This window comes from Trichechus manatus, unplaced genomic scaffold, assembly GCF_000243295.1.
Source record: "Trichechus manatus latirostris isolate Lorelei unplaced genomic scaffold, TriManLat1.0 scaffold00022, whole genome shotgun sequence".
Taxonomy (NCBI): domain Eukaryota; kingdom Metazoa; phylum Chordata; class Mammalia; order Sirenia; family Trichechidae; genus Trichechus; species Trichechus manatus.
This window is the reverse complement of record NW_004443958.1, coordinates 15,595,521-15,608,034: the sequence shown is the minus strand read 5'-3', so window position 1 is coordinate 15,608,034 and position 12,514 is coordinate 15,595,521.

The following is a 12,514-nucleotide window of genomic DNA, read 5'->3' as shown; positions in this document are numbered from 1 at the left end:
GAATGGAAGGTTAAGAAGAAGGAAGCTCAACAGTGATCTTGTAGGAAAAATGAAGAAGGCAGCTGGGTATTGTTACCAAAGCTGCCTTGACTGTGAATTAAGTCTGAATGAATCCAATTTAGCTTTGGGACATAAACTCAGAATCCAACATCCCAGAAGCAAGGGACAGAAGCATCCAATGGGCCAAGCCCTGGGTCTTTGTGGAGCTCTGGCAGCCTTGGGGTGAGGAGAAGAAGGACGTAAACTCTCTGACTTCCATACTAGGAAGAGGCCGCTGCATTGCAACAAGACTACGAAAACAAAACAAACAAACAAACAAAAGAACAAGGGATTCTGTACCAACAAAGAAGGAGACAGGATATGCTGGACAGCTCCCAAAATAAAAGTCTTCCAGGGCCCACCACACAAGAGGTTGGTGGGCATCTGTATAAGTCCAATAGTTCTACCAAAGAGTCCAAGAAGATGCAGACTCTAGCATCTTGGTCAATATTAATTGTAGCTACAATTTAATAATCACTATGAATTGGGCAAGGTAATTGGCACTATTTACATATATAATCCAATTTCATTTTCACAGTTATCCTGTAAGGAGCTTTATTAATTCCATTTCACAGACAAGAAATCTGAGGCTTAGAGAGATAAGATAATGTTTCCATGGTCACACAGTTTACAGCTAGGATTAGAATTCAGATCTACTGGAGCTCTTTCCACTGCCTGATACCATGATCTCCAGGCCAACCTAAATTTCCCCAGCATGAGGACTTTGATGGAAAGAGAGCTGAAGATTCCAAGCAGTCAAATTGGAGAGGACACTGTTGATAAAGGTTTGAACCAAGATGGGAACTGAAGTCATCGAAAAAACTGAGAGGAAAGCAATACACTAGTGGGGTAATCCCAACAGGACATCATTCCCAATTTTCATGTTTTAGTGGATGGCTCAGACAATCAACAAGCAAATATCTGTTAAGCAAAGCACCATGCTATGAGTTATGGAAGATGCAAGGACATGTAAGCCAAGATCTCTTTCTACTTTCGTTCAATCATCTTGAAATCTCATTGTTTTCTATATGCTTGAAAAGGGAGCTAGAAATTTGACTTATGTTGGTTCAGATATTGAGTGTCTGGGCCCCAGGGAGGGATAGTCAAGAGAGTTTCACAAAGAACTAACTGCTGAGCACTCCACTGAATATTAGGTTTGAACAAGTGAAATGGAGAAGGGAGGGCACACCTGGAAGGGGGATGGTCAAAGCAAAAGGCACAGAGACAGTGAGGAGATTGCCCCAGCAAAAGTTGAGAGTTTACAATATCATGTAGTCTGAGAGAAAACTAAAAAGCTGATTGAAACAAGTGGATGCAGGGATTTGAATCCTAGGTAAAGGAGCTTGACATTTATATTGAAAGTGATAGAAATGTAAGGGAGGAGTTTGAACTAGTTAGGGACATGTCCAGAACCCACTATAGTTCTTGGAGCCTAGCAGGTGTTCAATACAAGTTTGCTAAGTGAATGAATGAATGTTACGTGCAGGATGTGCTGGCATGGAAAGAGAAGGAAGTCAATCACATCAGTTAGGACCATATCGCAACAGCAGTCTAGATGACAGAGGATGGTATTGATAGAAAAGTTATAGAAAGTTATGGAACCAATGAAAGAGGCATCATAAAAGGGGAAAAAGATTATTCTAAATCTACCATTAGCTCCCGAGTGGCAGTTTACACCAAAAATGGAGAGCAAAAACCTTCTAATAACTCCCAAATCCAGGAACCCATAATTCCACAAATGGAGCTAAAGGTGTCACTGGAAGTCCGAAGATATAGTTAGGGAAGGAAAAGGAGAAGCAGTATTTTAAAAACAGGAAGTAAAAAATATAAAAACTAAGACATATTACAGCTTTGGAGACAAAGTCTCACCTTTCCTCTAATTGTGTAATTGATGCTCAATCAACCTGTGGTGAATGAAGAAACACAGAAAAGTCGGTCTTCTTAAGCCCAGGTTTCAGATGGCAAAATTAAGGCTCAGAGAAGTTCAATATCTCACAGTGACCGGATTCCAGCTCAACTGATTCTAAATCCTGTGTTTCTTCTATTATCCCATATAGCAGTAAAAGAAGAAAGGAGGAAAAGAGAGAGAGATGAGGAGAACAATGAAATCCTAGGAAGTCTCGCCTGTACACACCTCAAAAGAATATCTGTTAGGGCTGTATCATGGCTAGGACACATGGTTGACTATATATGAAACTTTTCTCTCTGCCACAGACCTGAACACTCACCTGCTTTTCTCGGAGGGTCTGCAGTGAATGATGATTCATTTTCTCTCCTAAACAAAAATGCATAGACTGCGTATATATAGTTGGTATTTTTTAATAAGGCTGTGTTAGGTCAATAAACGCCCACTTTCTGCATTTCTCCTCCCTGCGTTGGTCAGTCATCAAATTCCCGCAGATGCTAGGGAGCTCTCTCACCCAAGCCAGTAAGGCCCAGAATTACATAAAGCTACAGTCATTCCCATCAAACAAGATCTTAAAGCTGGGAACAAGTCCCATAGCTTCGGTAGTTTGGTTTCTTAGCAAGAGCCAAAACGTTGAGTTCCCCTCCCTGGAAGCCTCTGAGATCCAAAAGAAGTCATGGAGGGAGTGTTCCCTGTACGTTTGTGACGTGGGATTTGCCAAGGAGTCAGCAGAGCTTTTATAAAGCTTTACGAGACACAGTGGAGTACAAAGGCGATGAGCCACAGTTGCCTTCATAAAGACCAGCTGTTGCCATCAGCTCTCTAATGAAGGTTTAACAGAAAAGCTGGCCAGACTCCGTTCTGCATCTACCAGGTCTCAGGAAGCCCCAACAAGCAATGCTTCTTCATTATGATTCATTCAGGCCCACTGAGTTCCGCTGACAACTTGGGAGTGGTCCAGAGTCATCCTCCCCAAAACTGGCCGCTTACTGGAAATGATCACCTGAGAAATGTTCTTGAGCTTTAAACCACAGCAGCTGGTTACACCCCATGAAAAGCTCACGAGGCCAACGGCCCTTCACCTGTGCCACCATCTGCCTTTTCTCCAATTGCCTGCCAACACCGTCATCCAGTCTTGTGCCCTAAGAAAAGTGGCGTCTTTCTGAAACCAGACCTCAGTATTATTGGGGTGGGTGAAGCCGTTAAAGACCAGAGCCACCCAACAGTCTGGGGTGGTGCACTGGTGCACCTTGAATGGGTTCCAGTAATGCTAGGCTACTGTTCCCCTCAACCATCAAAGCAGCTGAAGTGCCCCTTCCCCACAGAAGTTGGTCCCCAGCAGATTCTTCTCTTTACTCCAGCAGTTTACCATACAAAAGTGATCATTTCTTATGTGTACCATGAAGTTAAAAACAAAAGTTGGGAAGCATTGTTATAGATTATTTGGAGAGCAACTTGGTAAAAGTCTTTTTGAAGGACAATTAGGCAGTATTTATCAACAGCCTTAGAAAGTGCATGCCCTTTAAACCAGAAATGCCACTACTAGTCTATTATTCTATGCTAACAATTAAGTGTGAAAAGATAAAATCATGGGAGTGTCCATCACAGTGTTGCTTATAATGTCAATTCCTTCCATGAGCCCTTCTCCTAGTTTCTAGTGTCTGCCAGTGATCCTTGACATTCCTTGGTGTCTGTCCTCCCCTTGTGTATCTCTGTGTCTATTCTGCTCTTTTTATAACGCAGAAATTCTTAGGCTTAGGATCTACCCTATTCGGGCAAGACCTCATTAACATGACAGAAAAAAAAAAAACCTATTTCCAAACAGGGTCATATTTACAGGTACAGGAGTTAGGATTTCAACACATACATTGGGGGGACACAATTCAATCCATAGCATGGACCATGGCAGACGTGTGAACAATGACTGGCAGAAGCAGAGAGGAGGGTACTCTTGACTCTGTCAAGAGGGAGAAGGGCCTGCCTAGCAAAGCCCAGTGGACACTCATACCTTCGTCCCGTGGTTGGCAAGCATCATTGCCAGCATGCTTTCAGACTCTCCTAGGGGGCTTCATGCTGCTGATCTAGAAGAGGGAAGTCCTTGGCCTTACTGTTTGAACAAGACCTAAGAGGCAAGACTGTCTGAATGCTACACCGATGTTCCCTGAAGCACTATTTACAACAGCTAGAAGGTGGAAACAACCCAAGTGTCCATCAACAGACGAATGGATAAACAAAATGTGGTCTATCCATACAATAGAATATTATTCAGTCATAAAGAGAAATGACGTTCTGATACCTGCTACAACATGGGTGAACCTTGCAAACATTATGCTGAGTGAAATAAGTCAGACACAAAAGGACAGGCAGTGTACGATCCCCTTAGATGAAGTATCTAGAATAGGCAAAGGCATAGAAGCAGAAGTTTATTAGTGGTTACCAGGGACCGAGTCCCTGGATGGTGCAAAGGGTTCATGCACTCGGCTGCTAACTGAAAGGCTGGATGTTTGAATCCACCCAGAGGTGCCTCAGAAGAAAGGCCTGACAAGCTACTTCTGAAAAATCAGCCATTGACAATCTTATGGTGCACAGTTCTGCCCTGACACACATGGGGTTGCCATGAGTTGGGATTGACTGGACAGCAACTGGTGGTACCGGGGGCTGGCAGTGGGAGGAATGGGGAGGTATTGCTTAAGGGAGTACTGAATTTCTGTTTGGGGTGATGAATCACTTTTGGAAATAGAAAGTGGTGTTGGCTGCACGACATGCTGAATGTAGTTAATATCCCTGAATCACACACTTAAAAATGGTTAAAATGGCAAATTTTTTGTTAGGTATATTTTACCACAATAAATCTTTTTTTTTTTTTTTTTAAGGAAAATAAAAAAAAAAAAAAAAGAATCTCTAAGGGGATCCTCTGAGACCACAGACAGCCATTCCACGTGGTCATGATCAGCCATTTCTCCTTCTCTACCAGACCAGTGATAACGGCCAAGGTGGCTGAAGTGTACCAAATCAGCTGGAACTATGCACCGAGGCTGCTGTAAGACCCAGCACAATAGAATTCACCCCTTACTTTGTGCTTCACCTCTTCTAAAAGCACTGTCAGTGGAGGCTTGTGTGTTTCTATGATGCTGAGCAGGTTTCAGCGGAGCTTCCAGAGTAAAGACATACTAGGAAGAAAGGCCTGGTAATCTACTTCTGAAAATCAGCCATGATTGGATGTGTTAAAATAAAAATCATGTTAAGCCAATAACAGAAATTGATTGAAGTTTATTTAATATACGATTTGCAAATCAGGGTAACATTTCAACTAGAAAGTCAAATATGAGAGAGCCTCGAAATACCTCTTACTCAAAATCTTATCAGCATTGCCATAGAAAAAAAGGGTCAGAACAGAACTGATAAACAAATTTGTGGTCAGGATGGATTTTTCATACGGCATTGTCTTAAAAAACAAATAAAACAATTACCGGTTTACCCTAAAACGTAACTCTCGGTCTGACTTTTGGAGTCTGCTTCCGGAAACTGACTGCACATAGATAATTTTCCAAAAGAACCCAATACTTAAGGCAAAAGGAACTCCGCTGAGCTGCTTACTAGGCTATTGTTTGACCTGAAGGTGACTCTAGGAAACCAGTTTCTTCAAGGCTTAAGGTTCATAAGGACCCCTAAGGGCAATGGCTTGAGTGGGTTACCCCAACTTCCATGAAAGCCAGAAATCTCAATTCCAGGAGAATTAAAATGACTTTGTCAGATGTATACACACAAATACACATGCCCCACTCCCATCCACTCACACACATACACACCCATGCGCGCACACACAGATTCTCCGGAAGCAAATGTTATTTTAAAATGTTTGAGGGCAGTGATCCTCTACAGCATCAGACCTGTGGGTCTATTGAACTTGAATTACTGCAGCAGCAATTTTCCTTTCAAGCAAAAATCAGATTAGTGTCAATACGTATGGTCTGGATGCAATGTCACTGAGTAAGGATTTCGCGTCCACTGTGTCAAATCAAGCCCAGTGCACAACTGACCCGTAATCGGCCTTTCTAAGAGCATTTAGCCTCCTGGCTCCAGCCTCTCACATATCTAAGAACTGTATTGGGAGCTAATGGCAGGAAGGGAGGCCGTGTCATTCAACTTTATTGGGCAATCATTAGGACTTCCGCTAATGCAGAAAGCAGGAAAGCTGCAGCTGACCTCCCTAAGGCTGTCTGGGGGCCTGGGGTCCAGGGACTACCCTACACAGAATAAATATATAAATATATCTGAAGTTGCCTAACTTCCCAGCCTGACCTAATTAGTAAACACCTTCAAAGGGATCAAGCTGACTTCTGAGACAAAGTCTGCCACACACAGCAAAGGTGGGCAAATAAATATCTAAAGGGCAAATTCTGTGTAGGTGGAGGTGGGAGTGGGAAGCAGATTAGGAGCAGATACCAGTTAACTTTGGGAGCTCTGTTGTGTAATCGCCCTTGCCCTTGTCCTTGCCCCTCCCAACAGTCAAACTTCTCTAGGGCATCTGTGGGACCTGGCTCACTCAGATAGCCACCCCAGTCGACAGAAGGAACCACTCACAGACATGGACACCCTGAATCTGATCACTTGTTCTTGTTATTAGCCACCATTGAGTCAGCCTCAACTAACAACAACCTCATGCACAACTGAACGCCATCCCCATGATCCGTTGTGGATCAGACCATTGTGATCCATAGAGTTTTCACTGGCTGATTTACCAAAGTAAGATCTCCAGGCCTTTCTTCCTTGTCTATCTTATTCTGGAAGCTCTGCTGAAATCTGTTCAGCATCATAGCAACATGTAAGCCTCCACTGATGGATTGGTGGTGGGTGCATGTGAGATGCATATGCTGGGAATTCAACCTGGGTCTACCGCGTGGAGGTGAGAATTCTCCCACTGAGCCACCACTGCTGCCCTGGTTGGCCATAGCCCCCGTCACTCAAGACCACAGTTGTTTTAAGATCTGTTTAAAGGTTTAGAACAGAACAGTGCTATTCAACAAACTCTTATTAATGTGCTAAAGTTTTTTAATACAATGATGATTTAACCTAAGCTGCTGACTCTCCATTGGTGGTGTTTCAGGCAACACCTGCAGAAGGTTGCAGAACTCTGCGGAAGACCGGCCTTGTCTATAGCACTTCCTGATGCTCCATGCCTTGCGGTCAGTTATCACACAGCTTCTCACCACCCTGTGCTGGAACAGCAGCTAACAAGACCCCTTGGGTCACACAAAACTTAAAATGTACCAAAGGGCATGCCAGAACAAATGAATTCTAATCACTCTTAACCTCCACTGTTAACACTCTGGGAGGACCTCAGACAGAAACATTTTCACAACCAGATTTAAACCTAGGAGGTCATGGAATGTGAGTTCAGTTCTCTGGAATGGTTCAGACAGTGCTTTGAACCAGTCCTTCTCATTTCAGCCATGGCCGAGGAAGCGCAACTGGAACAGACCAGAATTTTTAAAATTTGGGTGAACTGGAACCATAACCAGAACAGGAGAAATTATAGGTCAAACCCCTGCTAGAAACTTAATCTCCCTTTTAGGAAACAAGGGCAGCATAGGCATTGCATAGCAACCAAATCTCTTGTCCATAGGATTTTGAGCAGAGTTGGAAACAGCGGTGTCCCCACTCAAAGATGGTGGCCGACTACGTTGCTTTGAATGCTTTCACTCTCCACAGTCCTGCCAATAATCTCATCTCATGCATCAGGCTCCTAAAAGGGCTCACTACGTCTCTTCCGAGTCTCCCATTCCAGGGCTTTGACCCGTAATTTTTCCCATTTCAGTTATCGTTCCAGTTCACCCAAATTGTAAAAATCTGGGTCTGTTCCAGTTTGGCTTCGTCAGCCGTGACTGAACTGGTTTGAACCAGTTCGAAGCCCTGGGTTCAGACAGGGAGACCAGCATGAACTTTTTAATACATTTCTCATGGGGGGTGGAGGGGGCAAGCTTTCATGGAGCACCTGCTACATGCCAGGCACTATGTTGGGTGTGTCCATTCACTATCTCAGTTAATCCTCATTACAAGCATGCAAACTAGGTATTCTTACCGTCATTTCACAGAGGAAGCTAAGAACATCAGGTGGGATGCACACACCCTAGTCTGTTTATTATTATTATTTGTCATGTTTGTTTGCTTGGTTAGTTTTGGTTTCTTTGTTTGGTTTTACTACTGTACTATATATACCCTGATGGTTCATTCAGCAAAAACTGCGAAACACTTGACAGCTAGAACCTTGTATGTCTTCTTCCCACTGTATTCCCAACAACTACTGAGTGCTGGACCCATATTCATTCGTTTGCTCATTCACTCATTCAATACATATTTATCAGACATGGAAATACAGCCATGAACAACACCAGAAAGGTACCTGTTACCATGGAGCTTACATTCTAGCAGAGAGAGGCAATCAATCAATCAATAAGCATACCAAAAAAAGAAAGGAAGGAAGGAGGGAAAGAAGGAAGGAAAGAGGGAAAAAAGGAAAGAAGGAAGGGAAGGAAGGGAAGGAAGGAAGTCACCAGAAAGTGAGGAGTGTCACACAGAGAACTAGGTTTGGAAGATATGATGGAGAGAGGCAGGGTAGTACCTCAGATTGGGAGCTCAGGACAGGATTCTTAAAGCCAGTGACTTAAGCTGAGGCCTGAATGACAAGAAAGAGAAGGCCATAAGAAGATGAAGGAAAAGAGATTTCAGACAAAGATACGGCAAAGGCCCTGAGGTGGGAATGAGTTCTGAGGGTTCAAAGAACTGAGAAAAGGCCGATATGGCTGGATGAAGGGGAGAGTTGTACAAGATGATGTCAAAGAGGTAGGAAAAGCCAGGTCACACAGGGCTTTGTAAGCCAGGGTGAGGCCCATTCATCAAATATTTATTGAGTGAATAAATGCACAGGCCTTGGGGCGCTTCGGGAATGTAAATACCAACTGCCCTTCTGGAGTTTACAGTTGTAAAAGAAAGACAAAAGAAATCCAAATCTTTACTGAGACCTTCTAGATGCCATTGTGCATGGGGTCACCGTGAGTTGGGGGCCGACTTGATGGCAGCTAACAGCAGCAATAGATGCCAGACACTGTGATGGAAGGAATAAACCAGTTGCTGTCGAGTTGATTCTGACCCATGGCAACTCCATGTGTGTCAGAGTAGAAATGCACCCCCATAGGGTTTTCAATGGCTGATTTTTCAGAAGTAGATTGCCAGGCCTTTCCTCTGAAGCACCTCTGGGTGGACTTGAACCTTCAACCTTTTGGTTAGCATTCAAGCATGCATGCTAATCATTTGCACCACCGAGAGATTCCCCATGGATATGGAACTCCTACTATCACCACGTGTTCCACTGTCAGAGAGTTCTTCCCTGGCAAGAAGATCACGTCTTAAACGCAATGCAAGTCTACTTCCCTGATACACTATTCCTAATCCTAATTTTGACTTCAGAAGTATGCTGGTCACTATTGCCAGGCAGCAAACAATTTCAAAATCTCAGTGGCAAATGACAATAAGCATTAATTTCTCCCTCACAAGTGTGGGGGCTAGCTGGAGAGGTTCTGCTGCATGGTGGCAGGGTGGCTCTACTGACACGTCTCTCATTCTGCTCCTAGGACCAGTTGGCCAACTGGGACTTGTTCTTATCATGGTGATGGCAGAAGTATAGGAGGGAAAACAGAATTACCGGATGTCTCCTATAGCCTCTGGACACGCACTCTGTAACTTCTGCCAACATTTCACTGGCAAACCAAGTCACATGTCCAAGCCCAAAGTTAAGGGACAGGAGCATACATTCCACCCACCATGAGGCATGGTAATAATGGATTTAAGTAGGGGTAAAAGCCGAGGCCTATTATCCTGTCAACCATGGAAGTTACAAAGAATTAATCCCACTTCTCCTACTAATGACAGCCCATCAAGTTTCAGAAGGTAGCGCTCATGTTGCTGCACCCATCCTTTCTTTTCCAGGCTAAATGTCCTTAGTTCCTTACCCAGTAGGTTCTCACAAAACTTCCCCCATTCTGACCTGAACTCATTCTAGTTTGCTAACGTTTCTAGCAATCAACTCTGGTTATATCACCTAGTATGGCTTAACCAGTGCAGAGCAATGGGCGCATCTGACAGGTTTTGATGCCTAACAATCACCCCAAGAGTTAGCTCACTATTCTGGAGGTCAGCTAGTTGATTCTTCTAGTCTGGGTTGGGCTTGGCTGAACTCAGCTTGGCTTGTTTATGCATCTGCAATCAGCTGGCAGATCAGCTAGAGGTTGGTTCGTCTAGGACAGCCTTGGCTGGGACAGCTGGGACCTCCATCCATGTTGTCTCTTTTTCTAGAGGAGGCTAACTAGACTTATTCACATGTTGGTCTCAGGGTTCCGAGAGTACAAGAGTAGCGACTGCATGCCTCTTGAGGACTAGACTCAGAACGGCACAACATCACTTCTGCCACATTTCGTTGAGAATTTGCAAGTTCTGGCCCAAAGCAAGTCACAGGGCCAGCCCAGAATCAAGAAGTGGGGAAATACACTCCACTTCTTATGGGAGAATTTGCAAATTACTGGGGCCATGTTTGTAAACTCCTGCACAGGGCTCCCCTGTACCATATGTCTATGAATGCTTACCTTGGGTTTGGGGTCATGCCACACTGTTGACTCGCAGACTTAGAAATCAATTGATATGAGACGGTAAGTCATGAACCGTTGCCAAGTAAATTCTCGCTGTGATTTTATTAATGCTGTTGATCTTGTGAACCAAAGTGTAACATTTTGTATCCAATTTTTTCTCGGTTGCTTCAGCCTTACTTGATTCCCCTATCCCTTTTTATAGTAATTCTTTGTATACCTTTTAAATAATTTGCCAAATCTTGAACAACATCTTCACGTACTTCCTTACCATATCTGATATAAGCAATAAGTTGTTATCTGACTGATTCTAACAAAAATTTGACAGGCATAGATACTTTCAAACTCCCTGAGGGACCGAATTACTGGGCTGAGGGCTGTGGGGACCATGGTCTCGGGGACCATCTAGCTCAACTGGCATAACATATTTTATAAAGAAAATGTTGTACATTCTACTCTGGTGAGTAGCGTCTGGGGTTTTAAAAATCTTTTGAGTGGCCATCTAAGATACTCCACTGGTCTCACCCCGTCTGGAGCAAGGGAGAATGAATAAAACCAAAGACACAAGGTAAAGATTAGTCCAAATGACGGGCCACAAGTACTACAGCCTCCACCAGACTGAGTCCAGCATAACTAGATGGTACCTGGCTACCACCACCGACTGCTCTGACAGGGATCACAATAGAGGGTCCCAGACAGGGCTGGAGAAAAATGTAGAACAAAATTCTAACTCAAAAAAACAAAACAAAACCCAGACTCGAACACCCTTTTAGCTCAGTAATGAAGTCACTCCTGAGGTTCACCCTTCAGCCAAAGATTAGACAGGCCCATAAAACAAAATGAGACTAAAGGGGCACACCAGCCCAGGGGCAAGTACTAGAAGGCAGGAGGGGACAGGAAAGCTAGTAATAGAGAACCCAAGGTTGAGAAGGGAGAGTGTTGACATTTCGTGGGATGGTAACTACTGTCACAAAACAATGTGTGTACTAATTGTTTAATAAGAAGCTAGTTTATTCTGTAAACCTTCATATACAGTACAACAAAAAAATTAAAAAATCATTTAGTAAAAGAAAAAAAAGTTTGACAGGGATGACCATGCTTTCTAATCTGCCTGAATATTCCATGGCAGCTATCATAGTGCCAGGAACACATCTGATCCTTGGTAACCACATGAAGCCATACCAGAATGGATTAATGCTCGGTGCAACACGACTGCAATGGCATCAACCTGTGGTGCTTCAACTGTTTTTCAGTAGAGTCCTTTGTCTATTATTATTATTTTTTAAGATGACATGTTACATGGAAATCCAACCTGAAAAAAACACATAAACGTAGAACCACTTTAGCTAGAAGAGGGATATTCCTGAAGCCCTTCCTATTCAACTGTCCTGGCCCAATATCCACTAAGGTATTTGAGGCTCCTTTAACACCATGGAACAAAATTTGGAAACCACAGGATACAACCAACATTTTTCAAACTTTGACAAACAGGACCCTCAATAAGAAATACATTTTACATAGTGACCTAGAACACACACGCATATAAATAATTGAAACAACTGTTTCCATTCATTTTATTTTTTGAATGTTGGTCACGAACTACTAAATTGATTTTACAACCCACTAAACAGGTCATGCCTCACAGTTAGAAACAATTGGAACAGAGGATCTCTTGAAGAATTCTTTTTAACTTTTAAACTCTATAAGTCAATGGTTCTACAAGTTCCATAGCCTCAATTTCCACTGTTTATTCTCAAAGCTGAGGATGAGGTGGTGATGGGCACACCAAAAATAGGGGAAGCTAAGTTCTAAACAAGCCAGAATAATGGTGCCCTGGGTAATGGAGCCCAGTTGACTTTATGGACACTAATAAATTCAGTAGATCCCAATGGTGAGGAAGGTTGCCTAAGCTGAAATTCTAGTTCTGTCA